Raw genomic sequence first — 26,934 nt, 5'->3', positions numbered from 1 at the left:
TTTTCACTCTGTCAATTAGTGGAGGAACTACAATGTTGCTGATCCATCTTCAGTTTTGTCCTATAAAACCCATTAGACTCTGACACTTTTTTAAAGTCACCATTGGTGTCACGACTTCCACCGAAGTCGGTTCCTCTCCTTGTTCGGGCGCCGTTCAGTGGTCAGCGTCACCGGTCTTCTAGCCATCGCAGATCCACTTTTCATTTTCCATTTGTTTTGTCTTGTTTTCCTACACACCTGGTTCTGATTTCCCTCATTAAGTGTTGTTTGTTTAACCCTCTGTTCCCCCCCATGTCTTTGTGTGGAATTGTTTGTTGTACGTGCTTGTGCACAATGTTACTGGTGGGTGTCAAATCAAATCAAATCAAATCAAATTTTATTTGTCACATACACATGGTTAGCAGATGTTAATGCGAGTGTAGCGAAATGCTTGTGCTTCTAGTTCCGACAATGCAGTAATAACGAGCAAGTAATCTAACTAACAATTCCAAAAAAAACTACTGTCTTATACACAGTGTAAGGGGATAAAGAATATGTACATAAGGATATATGAATGAGTGATGGTACAGAGCAGCATAGGCAAGATACAGTAGATGATATCGAGTACAGTATATACATATGAGATAAGTATGTAAACCAAGTGGCATAGTTAAAGTGGCTAGTGATACATGTATTACATAAGGATGCAGTCGATGATATAGAGTACAGTATCAACGTATGCATATGAGATGAACAATGTAGGGTAAGTAACATTATATAAGGTAGCATTGTTTAAAGTGGCTAGTGGTATATTTACATCATTTCCCATCAATTCCCATGATTAAAGTGGCTGGAGTAGAGTCAGTGTCATTGACAGTGTGTTGGCAGTAGCCACTCAATGTTAGTGGTGGCTGTTTAACAGTCTGATGGCCTTGAGATAGAAGCTGTTTTTCAGTCTCTCGGTCCCAGCTTTGATGCACCTGTACTGACCTCGCCTTCTGGATGACAGCGGGGTGAACAGGCAGTGGCTCGGGTGGTTGATGTCCTTGATGATCTTTATGGCCTTCCTGTAGCATCGGGTGGTGTAGGTGTCCTGGAGGGCAGGTAGTTTGCCCCCGGTGATGCGTTGCGCAGACCTCACTACCCTCTGGAGAGCCTTACGGTTGAGGGCGGTGCAGTTGCCATACCAGGCGGTGATACAGCCCGCCAGGATGCTCTCGATTGTGCATCTGTAGAAGTTTGTGAGTGCTTTTGGTGACAAGCCGAATTTCTTCAGCCTCCTGAGGTTGAAGAGGCGCTGCTGCGCCTTCCTCACGATGCTGTCTGTGTGAGTGGACCAATTCAGTTTGTCTGTGATGTGTATGCCGAGGAACTTAAAACTTGCTACCCTCTCCACTACTGTTCCATCGATGTGGATGGGGGTGTTCCCTCTGCTGTTTCCTGAAGTCCACAATCATCTCCTTAGTTTTGTTGACGTTGAGTGTGAGGTTATTTTCCTGACACCACACTCCGAGGGCCCTCACCTCCTCCCTGTAGGCCGTCTCGTCGTTGTTGGTAATCAAGCCTACCACTGTTGTGTCGTCCGCAAACTTGATGATTGAGTTGGAGGCGTGCATGGCCACGCAGTCGTGGGTGAACAGGGAGTACAGGAGAGGGCTCAGAACGCACCCTTGTGGGGCCCCAGTGTTGAGGATCAGCGGGGAGGAGATGTTGTTGCCTACCCTCACCACCTGGGGGCGGCCCGTCAGGAAGTCCAGTACCCAGTTGCACAGGGCGGGGTCGAGACCCAGGGTCTCGAGCTTGATGACGAGCTTGGAGGGTACTATGGTGTTGAATGCCGAGCTGTAGTCGATGAACAGCATTCTCACATAGGTATTCCTCTTGTCCAGATGGGTTAGGGCAGTGTGCAGTGTGGTTGAGATTGCATCGTCTGTGGACCTATTTGGGCGGTAAGCAAATTGGAGTGGGTCAAGGGTGTCAGGTAGGGTGGAGGTGATATGGTCCTTGACTAGTCTCTCAAAGCACTTCATGATGACGGATGTGAGTGCTACGGGGCGGTAGTCGTTTAGCTCAGTTACCTTAGCTTTCTTGGGAACAGGAACAATGGTGGCCCTCTTGAAGCATGTGGGAACAGCAGACTGGTATAGGGATTGATTGAATATGTCCGTAAACACACCGGCCAGCTGGTCTGCGCATGCTCTGAGGGCGCGGCTGGGGATGCCGTCTGGGCCTGCAGCCTTGCGAGGGTTAACACGTTTAAATGTCTTACTCACTTCGGCTGCAGTGAAGGAGAGACCGCATGTTTCCGTTGCAGGCCGTGTCAGTGGCACTGTATTGTCCTCAAAGCGGGCAAAAAAGTTATTTAGTCTGCCTGGGAGCAAGACATCCTGGTCCATGACTGGGCTGGGTTTCTTCCTGTAGTCCGTGATTGACTGTAGACCCTGCCACATACCTCTTGTGTCTGAGCTGTTGAATTGAGATTCTACTTTGTCTCTGTACTGGCGCTTAGCTTGTTTGATAGCCTTGCGGAGGGAATAGCTGCACTGTTTGTATTCAGTCATGTTACCAGACACCTTGCCCTGATTAAAAGCAGTGGTTCGTGCCTTCAGTTTCACACGAATGCTGCCATCAATCCACGGTTTCTGGTTAGGGAATGTTTTAATCGTTGCTATGGGAACGACATCTTCAACGCACGTTCTAATGAACTCGCACACCGTATCAGCGTATTCATCAATGTTGTTGTCTGACGCAATACGAAACATCTCCCAGTCCACGTGATGGAAGCAGTCTTGGAGTGTGGAGTCAGCCTGGTCGGACCAGCGTTGGACAGACCTCAGCGTGGGAGCTTCTTGTTTTAGTTTCTGTCTGTAGGCAGGGATCAACAAAATGGAGTCGTGGTCAGCTTTTCCGAAAGGGGGGGGCAGGGCCTTATATGCGTCGCGGAAGTTAGAGTAACAATGATCCAGGGTCTTTCCACCCCTGGTTGCGCAATCGATATGCTGATAAAATTTAGGGAGTCTTGTTTTCAGATTAGCCTTGTTAAAATCCCCAGCTACAATGAATGCAGCCTCCGGATAAATCGTTTCCAGTTTGCAGAGAGTTAAATAAAGTTCGTTCAGAGCCATCGATGTGTCTGCTTGGGGGGATATATACGGCTGTGATTATAATCGAAGAGAATTCTCTTGGTAGATAATGCGGTCTACATTTGATTGTGAGGAATTCTAAATCAGGTGAACAGAAGGATTTGAGTTCCTGTATGTTTCTTTCATCACACCATGTCACGTTGGCCATAAGACATACGCCCCCGCCCGTCTTCTTACCAGAAAGATGTTTGTTTCTGTCGGCGCGATGCGTGGAGAAACCCGTTGGCTGCACCGCTTCGGATTGCGTCTCTCCAGTTAGCCATGTTTCCGTGAAGCAAAGAACGTTACAGTCTCTGATGTCCCTCTGGAATGCTACCCTTGCTCGGATTTCATCAACCTTGTTGTCAAGAGACTGGACATTGGCAAGAAGAATGCTAGGGAGTGGTGCACGATGTGCCCGTCTCCGGAGTCTGACCAGAAGACCGCTTCGTTTCCCTCTTTTTCTGAGTCGTTTTTTTTTGGTGGCTGCATGTGATCCACTCGGTTACACTGGTTGTAAGGCAGAACACAGGATCCGCATCGCGAAAAACATATTCTTGGTCGAACTGATGGTGAGTTGACGCTGATCTTATATTCAGTAGTTCTTCTCGGCTGTATGTAAAGAAACCTAAGATGACCTGGGGTACTAGTGTAAGAAATAACACGTAGAAAAACAAAAAACTGCATAGTTTCCTAGGAACGCGAAGCGAGGCGGCCATCTCTGTCGGCGCCGGAAGTATGAGTTTTGTACCCAAAAATTGTACCCAAATGAGTATTGTACCCATGTTAGTCATTCATCATGCTAAACACTATTATTGCACACAGAGTGAGTCCATGCAACATCTTATGTGGCTTGTTAAGCAAAACGTATTTAGGCTTGCCACAACAAATGACTCAGCTTTTCATTTTTTATTAATTTGTAAAAGTTTCTACAAACATAATTCCACTTTAACATTGTGGGGTATTGTGTGAAGGACAGTGATGTAAAGAAATCTATTTAATCCGTTTAAATTCAGGCTGTAACACAAGAACATGTGGAAAAAAGTCAAGGGGTGTGAACACTTCCTGAATGTGAAGCTACTGTAAGAGTATTTAACGGTCTCTGCGCAAAACGGACATTTGTTGTTATCCATACCAGATTCACAGCATGAAATACATCTGTTCTCATTTGGAAGAGAGTTTTCCTGGTTAGTAATAGACTCAGAGCAGTGGTTCTCAGTCCTGGTCCTGGGGACTCAGAGGGGGGCACATTTTAGTTTTTGCCTTAGCACTACACAGCTGATTCAAATGATCAACTCATCATCAAGCTTCAATTGGTATTTATGTATTAATTTGTGATGCTATCCTTGATCCTTGTTATAATCCTGCTATTGTCACATGCTACACATGCACATGTGTGTGCCCATGCATCTATCTATCTATCCCATGTTATCATTAATTGTTCCTAAGGGATATTGTACTTTAGTAATCCAATATTAAAATGTCATACAAAGAACAGCATTCCAACAACAAATGGATAGCATACGATCATAGATTAATTTAACTACACAAGTTTACAAACAATTACAATGGCAAAGTCACAATAATCACAAGAATGGCTTCAGATCAAAGTCTACGTTGAGACCGAAGGGAGCAAGGGATTACAGACACCTGTGTCTTTTGACACTATATAAACGAGTCATCCCACAGTGTTTGTGATTATACCCTGATGAAGACAGCTTGGCTGTCGAAACGTTGGCATTACAGTTTTGCATCTGAGCTCCTAGAGTTTCTACTCCGCTAGCCAGCACCTCTAGCCAGCACCGCTAGCCAGCACTTCTAGCCAGCACCGCTAGCCAGCACCGCTAGCCAGCACTTCTAGCCAGCACCGCTAGCCAGCACCGCTAGCCAGCACTTCTAGCCAGCACCGCTAGCCAGCACTTCTAGCCAGCACCGCTAGCCAGCACTTCTAGCCAGCACCGCTAGCCAGCACCTCTAGCCAGCACCTCTAGCCAGCACCTCTAGCCAGCACCTCTAGCCAGCACCGCTAGCCAGCACCACTAGCCAGCACCGCTAGCACAGCCCGCACTGCTAGCCAGCACCTCTAGCCAGCACCTCTAGCCAGCACCGCTAGCCAGCACCTCTAGTCAGCACCGCTAGCCAGCACCTCTAGCCAGCACCTCTAGCCAGCACCTCGTCTTAATAGGTGTGCGTTTCTTTTTCTTTTACTTTAGTAATCCACCATGACCTGGTGATGTAAAAGTATAATAATTACATTGTCTTCCATATTCCTACAGATACCTTGTAACTGTCAATTCCTTCAAAACGATTGCCTACAGTTACTGTGTACTGCAAGGTTGGGTGACCAGGGCCATCTGGAACTGCCTCCTGAGGGAATTCAGGCATGTGAAGGCTATCTGTGTCCTGCATAATTTCATGAGGATGGACACGAGGACCAGGAGGGGATGTGCAGCTCACTGCCGTGTGCCAGAGGAGAAGTCTGCTGCTCTTCAGGATGTTTTAGGATTGGACGCAGCAAGAGAGGCAATGTGTATGCAGGGAGATCTTCACCTCCTACTTCTTCGATGAGGGTGCTGTTCCCTGGCAACACCATAGACTACACTAAGCAACACCAAAGATTATTTTAAGAGGCATCCACATTGCAATAATTCCATGTCAACTGCAGTTATTTAATTCCCAGTTTCTCTACCTTTCATTTCTACTTCTCAGGAGAGGGTGCTGTTTAGGTAAGGGTGTTAGGTCTGTACAAAAACAAAACAAGCTCTTTTAAGTCACAAATATATATTTTTTAAAGTTGAACAATTAGACACCCTATAACCTACACCTACACACTCATGTATCAATGTGATTGATGGATTGTGTTGTGCAGTAAGCCGGCTCAGGTGTATAACTGTGGCTCCTTCCACCTTCAAAGAATAGGCAAGAGGGCCAACCATGGAGAATAGTAAGACACTTCATTATTTCTATAACTACCCTATATTGTTTGTCCTTGTGTGTCTGTGCATGTTTTACAGCATAAAGTACTCTGCAGCCACTTAGTGTGGTGTGGACACCAGGTGAGGCCACACACACAGATTCCTGTTGAACAGTGTCTCTTCAACTACCTTATTTTCAGTCTCTCTCCTTCACTTCATTCCTCTCTCCTCTTCTCCCTAAATCCTCTTGGTTATATCTGCTGTGTCGGTGAACCCCTCCCGCATCCTAACTGGCTACATAGAGGGCACAGCATGATCAGAGGTGAGAGGTCACTTGGTCAACAGGAAGTATTATTAAAGAGATGCTTTACATTGAATTACAGATAGAGATGTAGTAGTCCCAGAGTTAATGATCCAAGGTCAGTTTTTGCATTTCACCTCCTGATGATTATGATGACTGACAGTGTTAGAACAAAGAAAAACACAAGGCTTAATCATGCTCTCTCTCTCTCTCCATCTGGCTCTCATCTGCAGAGATGTTTTGATGTGAGAGAGGATGCCAACTGCGAGTCCCGTCATCGCCACCTCACCCGCTCTTTCTTCGGGCCGAGTGGGAGCCCAAGGCTGGTTAGGAGACACCACTACACATCAAATCAAATCAAATGGTATTAGTCACATTATTTCAGGATATTTATCAAAGTTAGCTCGCTAACTCATTGATCCTGCTTTGTAGTATACCCTTCTGGTCACAGATAACAAACAACAACAACAACAACCACAACAATACTCTATTAATAATAAAAATAACATCAAATAACTAAACTAGAATATTTAAGAAAAATAACAATATCAAATCAAATCAAATTGTATTAGTCACATGCGCCGAATACAACAGGTGTAGACCTTACAGTGAAATGCTTACTTACAAGCCCCAACAATGCATTTAAAAAAAATTGAATAAGAAAAATAAATAAAAGTAACAAGTAGTTGAAGAACAGCAGTAAAATAACAATAGTGAGACTATATACAGAGGGTACCAGTACAGAGTCAACGTGAGGGGGCACCAGTTAGTCGAGGTAATTGAGGTAATATGCACATGTAGGTAGAGTTATTAAAGTGACTATGCATAGATGATGACAGAGAGTAGCAGCAACGTAAAAGAGGGGGGTGGGGGCAAAGCACAGGCACAATTATGTCATTGTGAGGAAGTGAGAGAATATTTGGGTAGCACTGATTCATTAATCAAATCCCTGCCCCTCTGTTCTTACCTCTTTCCCTTTCTGTCTTTTACACCTCTCTCGCCACCTCCTATTTCTTCCTCTGTTTTTATAATGCACACCAGATGTGCATTGAAGTACAAATTGAACTTGTATTTATAATATTATCATACAACTATAGTATTTATAATGCATGTACTATGTATTTATAACAATTGGACAATGAACTTCTTTCAATGAAGTGTTTCACAATCTCTACTGGTTGAAATGAAGTCTCTCATTTGATGAAATACTACACATATCCTGACATTCATACCCGAACCGCACTTTTGTTTGCCAAGGTAGAGTACATGATCAGTGAATATATTAGATGTACAGACTACAGTGCGGGGATGTCATACATGGTAATAACTACATGTAAATACGTCTTGCATTCTTGGCACAAAGTTATATTATATTCTACTCAATCCATAGTCTTCATTAATGTCATTCAGACTGTTTTGAAGTCAACACAGCTGGCTGTGATAGCTGAGGTTCATAGCTACGTTCTGAACTAATATGTTTACCAAACGTTTGGGTCCATACACAGATCGGCTACATAGCTAGCTACACATCCATAGGCATACAGGTATGTTTATCCTCTACTGCACAATAAGCAAGAAAATAGTTACGTTACTTCAGCTACATTGTATGGCAAATATCAGCAAGGCTAGCTTCCAAAATTGTACATTCAATTTGCAGTAAATGCTTTAAATAGCTAGATTCTTTACATCCACTGTTTAACGAGACGACAGCCTGGTTTGCTGGTTGTTTCAGGAGTCCCTAAGACATTAAACAACCAGAATTACAATTTCATACTCATGTGACAACACCCGTAATGCTAGCCAGCTAGCTATCTAATGTTAGCTAGTCAGCTAGCTTGCTAAATAGAGATCCGTTAAAATTAACTTTATGACAAAAAAAAGTATGCATAATTGTTTGTCTCTACATTTATTTACATATTCTTCTCAACTGTAAATGTTTTGTATGATTCATTGTGCCGTTATAATTACTTACATTTGCTTCCATCCTAGTGTTTTTGTCAGCCATCTTTGCTGAAGAAAGTCTCCAGCCTTGGGTCTCATAGCGTCAAATTCGTCATGGGAACCACTTGATATGATTGGTCAATGCCCAGCGGTCGCCGCTGGTGATTTGACTAAATTTGGAAAATGTTGAACTTTTTCACCACCTCCCACTTCACGTTCGTGCCGCCCGACAGTCCCGCCCTCTCCGCTTCTCACCACTTTCCTTCCATTGAAAATGAATGGTGGTGTTTCACTGCGCGCCACTGCGTTCTAGTGTACACGGGCATTAGAACTGAGCATGAGTAAAACCCTTCGCTTGATACGGTTATCCATAAGAAATGTGAATTTATCTAGAGACCTCTAGTACGCCTAACGTCCTTTTCCAATGCTTTGTCGATGTTATCTCAGTTCTAGCGTGGTAATATGTTTTATGGAAAAAGGGTGTCTCCATAATGACCAATCTAAATAGCCTACCTACAACTGGTAAAAAGTTGTCACGATGTGCGGGCGTGCTACACTGTCTCCTTAACTCAGCTGCTGCTGGCGTGCTACACTGTCTCCTTAACTCAGCTGCTGCGGGCGTGCTACACTGTCTCCTTAACTCAGCTGCTGCGGGCGTGCTACACTGTCTCCTTAACTCAGCTGCTGCGGGCGTGCTACACTGTCTCCTTAACTCAGCTGCTGCGGGCGCTGCTGCGGGCGTGCTACACTGTTTCCTTAACTCAGCTGCTGCGGGCGTGCTACACTTTCTCCTTACACTGTGCAACTCAGCTGCTGCGGGCGTGCTACACTGTCTCCTTAACTCAGCTGCTGCGGGCGTGCTACACTGTCTCCTTAACTCAGCGGGCGTGCTACACTGTCTCCTTAACTCAGCTGCTGCGGGCGTGCTGTCTCCTTAACTCAGCTGCTGCGTGCTACACTGTCTCCTTAACTCAGCTGCTGCGGGCGTGCTACACTGTCTCCTCCTTAACTCAGCTGCTGCGGGCGTGCTCCACTGCCTCCTTAACTCAGCTGCTGCGGGCGTGCTACACTGCCTCCTTAACTTAGCTGCTGCGGGCGTGCTACACTGTCTCCTTAACTTAGCTGCTGCGGGCGTGCTACACTGCGTCCTTAACTCAGCTGCCTCTGCTGCAGCACTTTCTCAACCAGTGCTCTCAACACACACACTGGCCCTCCCCACCATTCATTCATTAATTCACTCACTCACTCAGTAACAACCTGCTCACTGATAGTCAGCAGCAGCAGGTTACAGTGAAATATATATATATATATTTTTATATTAAGAGAAATCCCATGGCGACAGCAGTGCTATTTAGAACTAGCCCAAAAATCAGCCACCAATACATTTTCACCCATGACATCATTTTCAAAGTAACCCAATTTGGCGAGAAAACCGCAACAAAAATTACAACCCTGCCTTAGGGATCATACTATATGGTCTCTACTTGCAATTTATTGTAGTTTTCTCACTTATGTTTTCTCACTTTCTCACTTATGAGTGGCACAAATTTGGATATGGGGGAGGGGAATGGGCAGGGTATATGCAAGTGAGATATTGTAGTATATACTATAGTTAAATGTTTTACTGAAGTAAATATCTGTTGATCTACCTGTTCCCTGGGTGATTATGGCAGCCCCCCCCAGCACCTCTCTGATTCAGAGGGGTTGGGTTAAATGCGGAAGACACATTTCAGTTTAATGCATTCAGTTATACAACTGACTCGGTATCTCCCCTTTCCTTACAATGTATTCTGCATTCTCTAGGTTTTCATCGACATCTTCATAATATTTCTCAGAAAGACATTTAACATTCCACGAAGGAGATTTGATTTCATTATAATGACCTAGCAAGGTTTTAATCTTTATAAATAAGCCAGGATACTGGATGTTAGAATGCTTATTATATGCATTGGTAGTGATTTGAATGAGATTCCAATGGTGGTATATTTTGGGAAGCTACTGCTCAGTGAAAAAAATAGACCCGGTCTAAACTGACATCTGGTGGTAACAGTCATCATTACACTCCTATTTGGGGCTGTGTATTCACATCAAAAACAGGACTTGTCGTTGACCCAGGCGTATATATATCTATCTGAAATGATTGAGGCGAGCCGAAAGACGTAGCTGGGCTTGAACCAGCAACCCTTTGGTACAGCTGCATGCAGGGTGCGCTACACTATTCTCACTCTCTATCAACCTGTGTACAAATCCCAATGTGAACAGGTTGAACATCTCCAACATAGGACAGGGAGACATGCAGGGATCTTAATGCTGCCACCAATGCAGTGATTGAAGGGAAATAGTTTGCATTTTGGTTGCTTTAAAAAGAACAGTATGTTCCAGACCTTGCAGTGTCCATCCATTTTGGATGAGAGAACAAAAATGGGACACATTTCTGCCTGGGATATAGTTTGTTGTCAGTCTCAATTCATTCTCTCGCTGTCATTCCTTGACTAAACTGACCAGAAATCACCACTTTCTTCTGGCATAAGATATGTTGTGACTCTCTAAAATGATAGCAAATGTTTTTATCCCAACTGTGATGTACTCTTTCCAAAAAGAGTAAAGTGTTATAATCACACAATGGTCCAAGAGCAATGGCCACTTATTCTGAAGTGGTGCCAGATGAATGTTAAAGCTGCGATGCTGGCTCTTATTTGTTCTCTATTGAGCCATCGGGAGGATTAAATATTCCCCTCACGCTAGCGTCTGTCTCAGCAGCAATGAACACAGAGATGAGACAGAATGGGTAAATGAGAGGTTTCATCCTACACCGGTGGCACGCAGGTAAATGGCCTTGATCTGATGGCAACTTGATGTGTGACTCAAAGTGTGACTCAAAGTCTGATTCTCTGTATGACGCTGGGGTATGATGATTAGATAGTAATGTGGTGAGATAGTCTGATACCCTGTATGATGCTGGGGTATGATGATTAGATAGTAATGTGGTGAGATAGTCTGATACCCTGTATGATGCTGGGGTATGATGATTAGATAGTAATGTGGTGAGATAGTCTGATACCCTGTATGATGCTGGGGTATAATGATTAGATAGTCTGATACTCTGTATGATGCTGGGGTATGATGATTAGATAGTCTGATACCCTGTATGATGCTGGGGTATAATGATTAGATAGTCTGATACCCTGTATGATGCTGGGGTATGATGATTAGATAGTCTGATACTCTGTATGATGCTGGGGTATGATGATTTGATAGTAATGTGGTGAGATAGTCTGATACCCTGTATGATGCTGGGGTATAATGATTAGATAGTCTGATACCCTGTATGATGCTGGGGTATGATGATTAGATAGTCTGATACCCTGTATGATGCTGGGGTATGATGATTAGATAGTCTGATACCCTGTATGATGCTGGGGTATAATGATTAGATAGTCTGATACTCTGTATGATGCTGGGGTATGATGATTAGATAGTAATGTGGTGAGATAGTCTGATACCCTGTATGATGCTGGGGTATGATGATTAGATAGTCTGATACGCTGTACAATGCTGGGGTATGATGATTAGATAGTCTGATACGTTGTATGATGCTGGGGTATGATGATTAGATAGTAATGTGGTGAGATAGTCTGATACCCTGTATAATGCTGGGGTATGATGATTAGATAGTCTGATATGTTGTATGATGCTGGGGTATGATGATTAGATAGTCTGATATGTTGTATGATGCTGGGGTATGATGATTAGATAGTCTGATATGTTGTATGATGCTGGGGTATGATGATTAGATAGTAATGTGGTGAGATAGTCTGATACCCTGTATAATGCTGGGGTATGATGATTAGCAGTTGAGCCTCACTTTACTACTTCTTCTTTGGTTTTCAAGAGGAGCCTCAAAGCAATGACATCTCTGGACACTCAACTCAAGAGCAGCAGACAGGCTGTGAAACAATGGTGGAAATGGATGAATCATAATGATTCCGATCCTCTGTTGTTGCCTACTGTTATTTTCACCAGACAGAGAGCTTATTGAGAAGCTCTCTATCTCCCTCTTCCTGCCCTCTTCCTTTCTCTCTCTATCTCCCTCTTCCTCACCTATTTCTCTCACTTCTTCCCCTCTTCTCCACCAGTCTGTTAAACTTCACTAATTGGCTGCGAAAAAAATAAGAAACGCTTCCACACAATCTATATCTTTCAATTGCACATGACATCAAAGTGGGGGAGTTTACGGGGGAGGAGTGGGGGCCACCGAAGTAGACCGTGTCACAGTGGAAACCCACGGCAGGATGGCTCGGGCCTGGGGGGAAACTGACTGGCTGCTTCCCGAAACACTGTCAGTTAACTAGAGCAGCTGTCCTTTTCTGAGCTCTGGGCATGTCCACCGTCCCATGGTGCTACCACTAGTGACCGCCAGGGGGCAGTATGGACATTTCTGGGTTGGCATTTGTTTTTAAGAAATATGCAAACTGTTGGCTTCAGTCTCTCTCTCTCCTCATGGAAGTCTCTCGGCTCTCTCTCAGCTTTCTCGTTGTATGTAATGACAAATGTTTCGCAATAAAAGCTGGGAGAGATTTTATCCACTCATTCTGGACCAGAACAGAGTTCCATGTTTAGCTAGAGGGTTGCTGGTACTAGTTGTATTAGCTTCATCTCAACCAACTCCATTGCATCATTCTCCCTGCATAAATTGAACATCACATATCACCAACCTACTCTTCTGAAGAAGACGAATCAAACCGAAGACTGAGGAACAGAATATTCCCTCTGACAAAATACTTCCTGCCGCTGATCAAAAGATGAAAGACTTCACCCTCTATTCGGTCTCAATGACTTTACATTTAAATGCCTGCTGCCTGAACTTGAGTGTTCCCACTCGGCAGTATAGCATCTCTGAAAATAATAACATTTAAGTGAACTACTTTTCATATATTTCTCTGTCTTCGAGAGAGTCAAGACACGAAAGAGTATGGTATGTGCACAAACACCTTGGGGACAAAGTGTAGCTGAAAAGCCAATATAAGCCCATGACTCCAAAATCCGAAATTCGTCTTCTCGTCTTCGTCTTCTCGTCTTCGTCTTCTCGTCTTCAGTATCATCCCATAAATTACTCACTTTTGTGGCTCTATCCTGCTTTTCCACAACTACTTTTACTTTTCTAAATTGGTTTAAATTTCATAAATGTCGACATACAATTTTGTTATTTCGACATGGTGGGATCTTTTTTGTGTAAAATCAAAATGTATTTTGCAAGAAATTACAGTAGAAACACCTTAATACCAAATGCTGCTACAATAAACAATATATCGAAGTAAATTATTGAAGTTTATTTACGATTGAAGTATATTTACTATTGAAGTATATTTATATTGAAGTATATTTATATTGAAGTATATTTATATTGAAGTATATTTATATTGAAGTATATTTACTATTGAAGTATATTTACTATTGAAGTATATTTACTATTGAAGTATATTTATATTGAAGTATATTTATATTGAAGTATATTTATATTGAAGTATATTTACTATTGAAGTATATTTACTATTGAAGTATATTTATATTGAAGTATATTTATATTGAAGTATATTTACTATTGAAGTATATTTACTATTGAAGTATATTTACTATTGAAGTATATTTATATTGAAGTATATTTATATTGAAGTATATTTACTATTGAAGTATATTTACTATTGAAGTATATTTACTATTGAAGTATATTTATATTGAAGTATATTTATATTGAAGTATATTTATATTGAAGTATATTTATATTGAAGTATATTTATATTGAAGTATATTTATATTGAAGTATATTTATATTGAAGTATATTTACTATTGAAGTATATTTATATTGAAGTATATTTATATTGAAGTATATTTATATTGAAGTATATTTATTGAAGTTATTTACTATTGAATATTTATATTGAAGTATATTTATATTGAAGTATATTTATATTGAAGTATATTTACTATTGAAGTATATTTATATTGAAGTATATTTACTATTGAAGTATATTTATATTGAAGTATATTTATATTGAAGTATATTTATATTTACTATTGAAGAAGTATATTTACTATTGAAGTATATTTATATATGAATATTTATATTGAAGTATATTTATATTGAAGTATATTTATATTGAAGTATATTTATATTGAAGTATATTTACTATTGAAGTATATTTATATTGAAGTATATTTACTATTGAAGTATATTTATATTGAAGTATATTTATATTGAAGTATATTTACTATTGAAGTATATTTATATTGAAGTATATTTATATTGAAGTATATTTACTATTGAAGTATATTTATATTGAAGTATATTTATATTGAAGTATATTTATATTGAAGTATATTTATATTGAAGTATATTTACTATTGAAGTATATTTACTATTGAAGTATATTTATATTGAAGTATATTTATATTGAAGTATATTTACTATTGAAGTATATTTACTATTGAAGTATATTTATATTGAAGTATATTTACTATTGAAGTATATTTATATTGAAGTATATTTATATTGAAGTATATTTACTATTGAAGTATATTTATATTGAAGTATATTTACTATTGAAGTATATTTATATTGAAGTATATTTATATTGAAGTATATTTATATTGAAGTATATTTACTATTGAAGTATATTTATATTGAAGTATATTTACTATTGAAGTATATTTACTATTGAAGTATATTTATATTGAAGTATATTTACTATTGAAGTATATTTATATTGAAATATATTTACTATTGAAGTATATTTATATTGAAGTATATTTACTATTGATGTATCTTGATGCTCCTTTCCAATAGATATCAAGCGTTTGATTCTGGTGACATGATCAACGATGCTTGGCTGCCGTTTGACAAATAAAAACAATCTTGCTTATCCATAATAATCTCATCATGTTGAATAGCCTTCCCGCACTGTATCTGCAAGCTTTTGGCTAGACACTAAGGATGACCACCATACCAACTAATGAAGGGCTCTTCCTCCTCTTCAGAGTTAGTAACACGAGACTTGTCGTCTACCCCAGCAGTTCCTGAGAACAGTAGTAGAACTCAGTTTCTATGACAAAGGACAAGAGCTGAACGCCTTCTGTGTATTGACTAAAAAAGCTTGTGTTCTGTTCCTCCTCGGCAGCCATTGTGCATTCTACTCGCCACATGTTGATGAGTTGCGTTCTCGCACTCCAGCACTCCTCCACGCCTGCTACTTCTACCGTCGTCACAGCACTGTACCCCGCCGCCACAAGGCAGAGTGGTACATTTGAGTTGTCATACATGACCTCTGGCAGGCATGTGAAACGTATAGAAGAAAAGTAGTGCCTAGGCTTTTGATGTTTCTGTTTTTGGAGAGCTGTACATGGTGCTAAGACCTGCTACTGAAATTGTATATGGTTATATTATGTAAGAACAATTGTGCAACACAAATAAAAATAATATTATTTTATAACAAATGTAAAAAATATGTGGACACCTTCAAATTGGTGCAATCAGCTATTTCAGCTACACCCGTTGCTGACAGGTGTATAAAATTGAGCACAGAGCCATACAATCTCCATAGACAAACATTGGCAGTGGAATGGCCCGTACTGAAGAGCTCAGTGACTCTCAGCGTGCCACGTCATAGGATGCCACCTTTCCAACAAGTCAGATCGTCAAATTTCTTCCATGCTAGAGCTGCCCTGGTCAAATGTAAGTGCTGTTATTGCGAAGTGGAAATGTCTCGTATGAACAACAGCTCACCCATGAAGTGGTAGGCCACACAAGCTCACAGAACGGGATCACCGAGTACTGAAGTGCGTAAGGCATAAAACTTCTCTCTCCCTTGTGCAACACTCACTAGTTCCAAACTGCCTCTGCAGGCAACGTCAGCACTATAACTGTTAGTCGTGAAAATGGGTTTCCATGGCCGAGCAGCCGTACACAAGCCTAAAATCACCATGCGCAATGCCAAGCATCGGCTGGAGTGCTGTAAAGCTCGCCGCCATTGGACTCTGGGTCAGTGGAAACGCCTTCTCTGGAGTGATGAATCACGCTTCACCATCTGGCAGTCCGACAGAGGAATCTGGGTTTGGCGGATGCCAGGAGAACGCTACCTGCCGACTGCATAGTGCCAACTGTAAAGTTTGGTGGAGAAGGAATAATGGTCTGGGGCTGTTTTTCATGGTTCGGGCCCCTTAGTTTCAGTGAAGGGGAATTTTAACGCTCCAGCATACAATAACATTCTAAATGATCCTGTGCTTCCAACTTTGTGGCAACAGTTTGGGGAAGGCTCTTTCCTGTTTTAGCATGACAATATCTCCGTGCACAAAGAGAGGTCCATACAGAAATGGTTTGTCGAGATAGGTGTGGAAGAACTTGACTGGCCTGCGCAGAGCCCTGACCGCAACCCAATCGAACACCTTTTGGATGAATTGAAATGTCGACTGCGAGCCAGGCCTAATTGCCCAACATCAGTGTCCGACCTCACTAATGTCCCTGCAGCAATGTTCCAATGTCTAGTGTAAAGCTTTCCCAGAAGAGTGGAGGATGATGTAGCAACAAAGAGGGGAGGGACCAACTCCATATTAATGCCTTTGGAATGAGATTTTTGACATGTGCTTCTACAGAAATAAAACCGATCCTGCTGTTGTTGCCTGTTTGAGTGTTGTTTTAATAGCCTGCAGATTCCGTGAAGAAACCAAGCCTCACGCAACTACAGTTTCACTAATTTGGCTGTTTTTAGTCTTTGTTTTGCTTTAATCATGTTAAATGCCTCATGTTTTTGTTATTCACCCAATGTTCACAGGTCTGATGGACTCAACACAGCCATATCAATTTACATACAGATACTTCATACTTCATACTTTGATGTTGACATATCAATTACAAACAATATAGACAGCACACATGGTTAACATTTGCCATTTGCCTCGGTTAGATTTGTTTATTCATGTGCTTTTTGTAAACAAAAATCTATTATAATCAAGACATGAGTGGAATAAATCATGTTTATCTTAAACAAATATAAATGAAACAAGGTTTTCATCACTATTAATGTTTATTGCTTTGAAATGAACAAATTGGAAAGACACATTTTACATACAGTATTTTATGGAAGATAAATGTGCCCCATTGAACACAAATTAAGGCTGGTCTACACACCACATGAGGTACAGAGTTTTACTGTGTGTGTTGCAAATGTATTTATTCCACTTGATGCATGTGTACTGTGTCTTCCTGTCCTTCTTGGGTCCACACACATCACAGTGCTTCTTCTTGTTGCTACCGGCTGCATCTAGAATGATGAAAACACTTAGTTCAGGAATTGTACCAACATCTTACTCACTCACTCACATATAAAGCAGGCCTCACTTACTTCCGGTATTGGAGTTGGTTCTGTGGGTTGGGCGGATGGGGCACCAGCATCCTCCTCCTGAATCCTCCTCATGATGCTGCAGAAGCGAAGGGTCTTCGGGATATGTTGCCTCCTCTGGAGCTGCCCTCTGTTCCAATCTGGGTTCAACGTCATCCAGATGACAAACGCGTTGTACACCGAGATGTCCAAGATGTTGAAGAATATCACAAGAGGTCAGCGGTCAGTTCTTCTTCTGCAGCTGTAGCCAGTCACCAGCTTGTCTAAATTGTCCAACCTGTCACGTCCTGAACTCAGTTCCTTTTGTATGTCTCTATTTTAGGTTGGTCAGGGCGTGAGTTGGGGTGGGCATTCTATGTTTTGTTCTTGTGTTTATATTTCTATGTGTTTGGCCTGGTATGGTTCCCAATCAGAGGCAGCTGTCAACCGTTTTCTCTGATTGAGAACCATACTTAGGTAGCCTGATTTCCCACTCTTGTTTGTGAGTGGTTGTTTTCTGTCTCTGTGTCTGCACCAGACAGAACTGTTTCGTGTCGGTCTATTTTTGTTATTTTGGTCTTAGTGTTCTGAGTTTAATAAATATGAACATGGACACTTACAACGCTGCATATTCGTCCGATCCTTCCTACTCCTCTTCAGACGAAGAGGACAGCCGTTACACAACCCTCCTATTGTGGAATTGTAATCCATTAAGATTTCTGTTTTTTATGTTTCGTGTCAGCCATGAACACAAACTTTGATAGGCCTGTTCCGTGTATTCAACAGCTGAGGTGGGAGCTCTGGCTTGTTTTTTCGTACTGTTTTACCATTGTCAGCTTCCTCTTGAGGAGCTCCTATCCCAGCTTGTAATAAGTAAAAAAGTTATTGCATGTGATGTCGTGGCCATGGAGTCCCTGTGTCACGTCCAGGACAACCTACATCCCTTGGTTCTTCTCAGGGGCTCCTCCATCTGGTTCCTCATATACACTTACAAGTTCCATGCATATGATGGAGCAGCATCACAGGGGAGAGGGTGGGGCCCAGATCTTATTCCATATTTTGCGGGTTTAGACGGTATGTACTGCCTGAAGGGGCAGCGGCTCCTAAACGGCATAAACTGCTCATCAACAGTAATGTTGGGCCCTGGGTTGTAAAACAGGGGAAGGCGGTCCACCCACTTTTCCCACACTGACCTGATTGCAGCTAGCTTGTCTCTCTGCCACCGAGCTGGTCTGGTGTCTCGGTTATCAAAGAGGATAATCCTGAGGGTCAATCTCATCCTCTTCTTCCAACTCACTGTCAGACTCAGAATTGACAGAGACATGATCCTCATGTTCAGAAAATTCTTCATCTTCCAAAGTGGAAGACACTCCTTCCACACTAGTTTCTCTCTCTGCAATTTTTTTAAGACCCTCTGGGCAGAGATTATTTTTGCCATACTGATTGATTGTGGTAGGGAGCCACACACGCAAAGCTATTTATTTGTTGTGTGCCTCCCCCAATTTGCACCTGGCTGGGGTAGTGTGGGAAAATACAGATTTAATTGTTATTTTTTACAATGTATCGAAATAATGTATCGAAATAATGTGTTGTAATGACATTGTGCAGGTTCATTACAACAGACCCTCTGGTCCGACTATCATGTAGTTAGTGTTGTTCACATTGTTCTAAACATTGTTCTACCTTCTTTTTCTTGGATCTCCAGTATTTTCCACAACAAGTCAAATTTATTCCACACATCTGACTTCCCCTTTACCTCCTGAGCAACCAGTAAACATTCCCCTGTTTCAAATGTTTTTGTCACGTCCACTGTATCCATTTTACTGTCACGTGTCACAGTGTTTGGAGTTTGTTACAACCCATTTATCGATGTGATTATGATATGCTATAGGTCAGGCCCTATTGGTCACGGGCATGTGATTCATACATGTATCATGTAAAGAAAGCCAGGGTTGAGGGAATAGGGACTGTTTTTCCTAAACAAATGAGGGATTTCAGTTACAGAACTTTTCAGTCAGAAATGGATGTAATTATGTTACATCTTCAGCAACGCAGATAAACACTGTTGATGTTCTGTGGTGGTCGCTGCAGCAGGGAGGACAGAGAGACAACAGGTGCTAGTCACACGTTGTCATTTTTTTTTTAAACACAGCAAGTCTGAGCCAGGCGGCACAATCAAAAATCAATTGCAGTCGGGCTCCCTCTAGTCATTTGTGTGTCTTAATTAGGGGTGCGTCACCTGAGTGGGTTGATTCACTGTTGTGGTCATCCTGTCTGGGTTGGCGCCCCCCCTTGGGTTGTGCCATGGCGGAGATCTTTGTGGGCTATACTCAGCCTTGTCTCAGGATGGTAAGTTGGTGGTTGAAGATATCCCTCTAGTGGTGTGGGGGCTGTGCTTTGGCAAAGTGGGTGGGGTTATATCCTTCCTGTTTGGCTCTGTCTGGGGTGTCCTCGGATGGGGCCACAGTGTCTCCTGACCCCTCCTGTCTCAGCCTCCAGTATTTATGCTGCAGTAGTTAATGTAGTTAATGTAGTTAACAGTAGTTTTGTATTGCTAGGTATTACTACTCTATTACTACTCTGTTGGAGATACAAGCATTACGCTGTACCTGCGATAACATCTGCAAATCCGTGTACATGATTAATGAACTTTGATTAGATTTAGTTAGGAATATTATATATATATATATATATATATATATAATCTTTTAAAGCTGAAGATGGATGAAAAACTAGCTATTCATAGCCTGCTCAGGCATCCCCATTGGTTGGATCAATCCTCTGTGGTGTGTTATTCTGTCTCAGTTTTTTAATGAGTCACTCATGGTTGACAGAACAGGTCTTGCTGTAGCCTGGCAAATTAACACTGGAGTGGTAGATGTGCAGATGATGATGTGCAAGTAGAAATTCTGGTGTGCAAAAGAGCAAAAAAGTAAATAAAAAACAATATGGGAATGAGGTAGGTAGATGGGCTGTGTACAGCTGCATCGATCGGTTAGCTGCTCAGATAGCTGATGCTTAAAGTTAGTGAGGGAGATATAAGTCTCCAACTTCAGAGATTTTTGTAATTCGCTCTGGTCATTAGCAGCAGAGAACTGGAAGGTAAGGCGGCCAAAGGAGGTGTTGGGGATGACCAGTGAGATATACCTGCTGGAGCGAGCGCTGCGGGTGGGTGTTGTTATGGTGACCAGTGAGCTGAGATAAGGCGGAGCTTTACCTAGCAAAGATTTATAGATGACCTGGAGCCAGTGGGTCTGATGACGAGTATGTAGCGAGGTCCAGCCGACAAGAGCATACAGGTCGCAGTGGTGGGTGGTAATGATATTAATAATACATGATCATGTTACAGTAGATAATCAGTTTGGATCATAACAGTGACTTCTAATTGACTCGTTGGTGCTCGTTGAGAGTCTTATTTTGCGGCGTCTCCTTAGATCTATGAGTCCAGGGCCTCAAATATCATGACGTCTCGAGGGGCTCTAGTAAGAGATGAGACATTTTCATTAGATTAGTTTCCTTTGATTAAATCAGATTTCTTCTGATGGGTTCGTATGGCATCTCATCTCTGAGAGTCTCAGCATAGCTTTGCCGATTCCACTACAACAAGGAACTAGAATAAGAATAATTGTGTTCCCCCAAAAAAAGAAGAGTTTTGTTAAGCTCTTGAATTCATAAAGGCATGTGATTCCCTTAGGCCTAGGCTGTTTCGGCGTCGGACGGAAAAGACTGTGCAGTGTGAAAGGCTAATGAACACAGTATGGATTGAGTAAATGAGCCTTGGTGGCCAATCGCGGCAGCTTGAGCCGACATCTGGGCTTTGTGTGTTTTGTCAAAGTCACCCACATCAGGAACCCGACTGTCACCTACACCCATTCATCTCAGCTCTCAACCCCAGTCACCATGGGTAATACGAGAAACACACACACACACACATATAGTGTCTGATGTCACAGGAAAAGCTAAGGAATAGTTTGTGTTGTGGCAAAGTTGAGCTAGTGTATCCTAATTGTGTAAAAGACAATGACCATTAACAGTGGATGTTGACCCTACAGATGTTGACCCTACATTATAGTACCCAAGACAAGCGACTTTTGGTTCATGTCCACTTACTGGGATGCACCTTGGATTGTAGAGGACCATACAGATGAAGGATCTTAATTTGATTACCCTGTTGTAGGTTCACTTTTTAACTTGTAGTGTATTTAAGGTTTAAAAAGGCTTCTGAAGTTTGTAATTTTCCCGTCCAAAACATCTATCAACCCCTAAAAAAAATTCAATTTAATTATAATCCACATAATAATTAAAATGTCCTGTTTCTGCAGACAATTTTTCTGCTGTAGCAAATTTAGATGCTACATCTGTATTTCTCATCTGACACATCAGTGGAGACGAGCAATGAAAGGTGTTCTGTCGACGTGACATCAGGAGTATATCAAAGAGCTGTGGGTCACTGCTTTACAGTTGCAGACACACAAGTCACACACGTTTTATGCACACACATATCCATCACTCATGTGCCGTCTCTCTCTCTCTCTCTCTCTGTCTGTCTCTCTCTCTCTCTCTCTGTCTCTCTCTGTCTGTCTCTGTCCCTCTCTGTCTGTCTGTCTCTCTCTCTCTCTCTATCTCTCTCTCTCTCTCTGTCTGTCTCTCTCTCTCTCTCTCTCTCTCTCTCTCTCTCTCTCTCTCTCTCTCTCTCTCTCTCTGTCTCTCTCTGTCTGTCTCTGTCTGTCTCTGTCTCTCCCTCTCTCTCTCAGTCTCTGTCTGTCTGTCTGTCTGTCTGTCTGTCTGTCTGTCTGTCTGTCTGTCTGTCTGTCTGTCTGTCTGTCTGTCTGTCTGTCTGTCTGTCTGTCTGTCTGTCTGTCTGTCTGTCTGTCTGTCTGTCTGTCTGTCTGTCTGTCTGTCTGTCTGTCTGTCTGTCTGTCTGTCTCGAGACACACTCGTGTCTCTCAGTGCTGCCACCGGCTCATATGTTACTGTAACACACACGCATGTAAACACACACGCACACACACGCACACACACACATACACACACCGCATACACGCAGAAACACACATATACTATCACAATGGAAACATATCCCCCTCATATCCTCTCCCTCCTCTTTCAGCTCAGGGTGAGTGAGCACATCTCTCCCTGAATTAATCATTTCACACTCCCGCGTAAGAATAATTTGTTTGGCATGGAAATCACATGGGCAGGGGGCATGTACCCACCGCCACAACCTGTTTGATCATCATTAGAGACACTGGGGGTAGAGGATTCAAACCACACCGTGGAGGGGGCTCTGTCTTCAGACCACACCGTGGAGGGGGATCTGTCTTCAGACCACACCGTGGAGGGGGCTCTGCCTTCAGACCACACCGTGGAGGGGGCTCTGTCTTCAGACCACACCGTGGAGGGGACTGTCTTCAGACCACACCGTGGAGGGGGCTCTGCCTTCAGACCACACCGTGAAGGGGCTCTGCCTTCAGACCACACCGTGGAGGGGGCTCTGTCTTCAGACCACACCGTGGAGGGGTCTCTGCCTTCAGACCACACCGTGGAGGGGGCTGTGTCTTCAGACCACACTGTGGAGGGGTCTCTGTCTTCAGACCACACCGTGGAGGGGGGCTGTGTCTTCAGACCACACCGTGAAGGGGCTCTGTCTTCAGACCACACCGTGAAGGGGCTCTGTCTTCAGACCACACCGTGGAGGGGCTCTGTCTTCAGACCACACCGTGGAGGGACTCTGCCTTCAGACCACACCGTGGAGGGACTCTGCCTTCAGACCACACCGTGAAGGGGCTCTGTCGTCAGACCACTCCGTGGAGGGGGCTCTGTCGTCAGACCACTCCGTGAAGGGGCTCTGTCGTCAGACCACTCCGTGGAGGGACTCTGCCTTCAGACCACACCGTGGAGAGACTCTGCCTTCAGACCACACCGTGGAGGGGGCTCTGTCGTCAGACCACACAGTGGAGGGGACTCTATCTTCAGACCACACCGTGAAGGGGACGCTATCTTCAGACCACACCGTGGAGGGGACGCTGTCTTCAGACCACACCGTGGAGGGGGGCTCTCTCTTCAGACCACACCGTGGAGGGGACTCTGTCTTCAGACCACACTGTGGAGGGACTCTGTCTTCAGACCACACCGTGGAGGGGGCTATGCCTTCAGACCACACCGTGGAGGGGGCTATGCCTTCAGACCACACCGTGGAGGGGGCTATGCCTTCAGACCACACCGTGGAGGGGGCTATGCCTTCAGACCACACCGTGGAGGGGCTCTGTCTTCAGACCACACCGTGGAGGGGGGGAATCTGTCTTCTGACCACACCATGGAGGGGACTTCTGTCTTCAGACCACTCCGTGGAGAACAAGCCAGAACAAGCTGTACATCATTTCAGTTGCAAACGCGTGATCTGTTGATGGGCCGTTGCCGGAGACCACCACAGGAGGTTTATGATGCTGACAGATGCTCCATGTCCTTAAAAATCTCTGCCCAGGGACTGAAACTCCACCTGATAAATGACTAGCCCTCTCTCTCTACCTCTTCCCACTATTCTCTTGGACATAAATATTGTTCCCTAGCGCTGTAACTCAAATCCCCATTGTTCCCTAGTGCCGTAACTCAAATCCCCATTGTTCCCTAGTGCCGTAACTCATATCCCCATTGTTCTTTAGTGCCGTAACTCATATCCCCATTGTTCCCTAGTGCCGTAACTCATATCCCCATTGTTCCCTAGCACCGTAACTCATATCCCCATTGTTCCCTAGTGCCGTAACTCATATCCCCATTATTCCCTAGTGCTGTAACTCATCCTGAGAGGAGAGGACCTGAAGGTGGTGAAGGAGAACCCTTACAGTAGGTAATTACAGTATATCTGAGAGGAGAGGAACTGAAGGTGGTGAAGGAGAACCCTTACAGTAGGTAATTACAGTATATCTGAGAGGAGAGGCCCTGAAGGTGGTGAAGGAGAACCCTTACAGTAGGTAATTACAGTATATCTGAGAGGAAAGGAACTGAAGGTGGTGAAGGAGAACCCTTATAGTAGCTTCATGTTATCTGTTCAGTCAAAACAATAAATAGAAAGGTCACCAAGCTGAGCTGCTCCCCAAGATTATTTTAATTGTGCCATATTTGAAGTGACACTTCGGGGGATGTCACAGGTAACTCAGTGTACGAGGTCGGCGTGTTATTCCAGTATGTTATCTTTTAAACCCGCAGGTTGTAATATGTAATCACCTAGGCAACGCTGGCTGGATGGGAGGGAGGAGGATGCTATTGTCCGGTCGGTTCCAGTTCCCTCTCTTTATAGAGTCATACTTCTTAATCGTTCTAATCAACTGGGGTTTGGCAGTTCATGACATTGTAACAATCTGGTGTCCTATAACACCCGGTTGTAATTGAGAAGGTGTGTTGGCTCTGTTGGAATTGAAACATTCACTGCCCGTGATGTAAAATACTAACGTAGGCCTATGTGCATATCAACTTGCAGTCGACGTGTCATATATAAAACATTTAAGACCACGTTGAACTACTTGAGTGTTACATTTACAAACCTAATCAGCAAATGAGCGAAAGTATGGTTCCCAGGTTTTGTGATCTGCATTTTTCTTTGTGAGGACAGAAGAGAGAGAGAGGTGATTAAAAAGCCCTTAGTGTAGCCAGTTGGTCTAATGGTAATAAAGTTCTGGCCGATCCAATGTTCCATGTAGGCAGCAAGATCGCAGGCTCCTACATCTTGTCAGTGGAAACGTCGATACGATCATCTGCCAAGCTAATAGACCTCGTCCCATCAGACATGATTCGAGTGACGATTGTGGGAGTCTGTCTCGGCGTCAGGCCGTCAGCCCTCTGGTTAATGAGGGGGAAAGGACCACCAGTAGAACAAAAAGCCCATCAGTCGAGCCCGCCTGCCTGACCAGAGAACGGATGAACGCACGTCTAGTCACCACCCGCCAACCCCGCCAACCCCGCCCACCTGTCCCCCCCCTCGCCGAAATCACGGCAAATCACGGTAGCCATCATTCACACCCGACGCAGAGGGGCATTCTCATTAGGTAATTTCCCTCCTGCACCGCTGCCGCCGCCCGCCTCGGTCTCCGGTCTGCCCACTTGAGATAAATCAAAGAGTGAACTCCTAACCCTGGTTTCATCCTATGGGGCGCATGATAATACTGAAGAGGAGAAAAAATTGAATGAATATTCGTCCGTTTTCATTCACGTCTCCCAGCTATATAATCCCTCAGTTGATGTATTTCATAACGAGCCCTGGAGGCAGAGCCCATAGGTACTCTATTTCAGTGATTTAAAAAAAACTTCTGCTGTTATGATGGTCCGTTTATCCCCGAGGAAACAATTGTATCCCAGCAATAATCAATCTATATGAGAAAACGTTATGAATATGGACAACTCATTTGCAAATGATAATACCAACCTGAAGTAAAATTATGCATCAAAGTGTATAATTTATCACGTCGGGACATTTCACTGTTGGAAGAATATTGATTGCAGTTTATGATGATTTAATTCCACTACAATAGGAGGCAGCATAGACACTTTCTAAATAATTGGAACATGGCCCTGGTGGGGCAGAGAGGTACAGCTCACTGTCAAGTCTGGTTTTAAGATTCATTATCAGAGCAGATGGATACAGCAACCATCAGAGACCTTATAACATGGGCCCGTGCCTCATCTCACCTTTTCTGTTCTGCTATAGAATAATGGGACAGCCTCCCGAGTGGCGCTGTAGTGGCGCACTACAGACCCAGGTTTGTTCCCAAAGGGGGGGTTTACTTGGCTCATCGAGCTCTAGCGACTCCTTGTGGCGGGTCGGGTGCCTGCAGGCTGACTTCGGTCGTCAGTTGAACGGTGTTTCCTCTGCAACATTGATGCGACTGGCTTCCGGGTTAACCCGGGCGGGTGTTCAAGGAGTGAGGTTTGGCGGGTCATGTTTTGTAGGAAGCATGACTCGACCTTCACCTCCCAAGCCCGTTGGAGAGTTGCAGCGATGAGACAATATCAAACATTGTGGGAGAAAACAAAATATCAACAACACAAAATACATCATGTAAAACACAAGATACACCGTCATAGGTGGTAAAACAAAGCTCCGTTTTTAATGACTTGCACTGATCCTTGATCTGACATAGACCTACGTAGGTAGATGAGAATGTTGTTTGCTACCTCTATGCACAACACATACAATACAGTAGTCGTAGCTGCACATGCAGAATGCATGGTGGTCAATTCAACAAGCACAGTATGAACTCTGTTTTTATTACTTGAGAACAAATGGAGAGGAAATGTGGTCGTTGGCAGA

The sequence above is a fragment of the Oncorhynchus tshawytscha genome, linkage group LG16 (genome assembly GCF_018296145.1).
Source record: "Oncorhynchus tshawytscha isolate Ot180627B linkage group LG16, Otsh_v2.0, whole genome shotgun sequence".
NCBI classification, from domain to species: domain Eukaryota; kingdom Metazoa; phylum Chordata; class Actinopteri; order Salmoniformes; family Salmonidae; genus Oncorhynchus; species Oncorhynchus tshawytscha.
This window is presented reverse-complemented; position numbering follows the sequence as displayed.